The sequence below is a fragment of the Sinocyclocheilus anshuiensis genome, unplaced genomic scaffold, assembly GCF_001515605.1.
Source record: "Sinocyclocheilus anshuiensis isolate Anshui unplaced genomic scaffold, SAMN03320099.WGS_v1.1 scaffold1581, whole genome shotgun sequence".
NCBI classification, from domain to species: domain Eukaryota; kingdom Metazoa; phylum Chordata; class Actinopteri; order Cypriniformes; family Cyprinidae; genus Sinocyclocheilus; species Sinocyclocheilus anshuiensis.
The window spans coordinates 893,875-894,311 of record NW_015540988.1 but is presented as its reverse complement, the minus strand read 5'-3'; the positions used below and the strand labels follow the sequence as shown (position 1 = coordinate 894,311).

Genomic DNA, 437 nt, shown 5'->3' with positions numbered 1-437 from the left:
GGCCTTTCTCATTGGACAAGCCCATCTTGAGAGGCGTGAATCTTCTCAGACCTTAAAGGCCTCACACCAGTGACCCGCCTCCAGTCTGCGGTTTGGTTGGATTCTGAGAAGATGAAAATGTGAGGTACAACGCTCCAAGACACCCTAAGTTTGTGCCAGGCCTTGGGCCTTGACTTTTCCATGTGCAAGTTTCAAACTTAGTCTTATTAATTGATACATTAGGTATCATTTGCACCTTTTTACAAAGGTGTGTTTGAACTAAGAATCGGATGTTTCCTTCAGGGTGTATATCTGCTGAATATCAAATGGTACCATAGCTTCGTATTTTTATTTCTCTGCTCTTTACTGCTTAAGCTTTAACCATTTCCTATACCAACTGTATGCGTGTGTGTGTGTGTGTGTGTGTATGTGTATGTTAGACTAGTTTAAGTGTTTAT

General features: G+C 41.4%; 1 protein-coding gene across 8 annotated transcripts in view; it reads right to left on the bottom strand.

Annotated features, from left to right (window-relative positions):
* marchf8 (membrane-associated ring finger (C3HC4) 8) overlaps positions 1 to 437 on the bottom strand; it is a 107,981-nt gene that overhangs the window by 7,525 nt on the left and 100,019 nt on the right. The gene's annotated exons all lie outside the window — the stretch shown is intronic.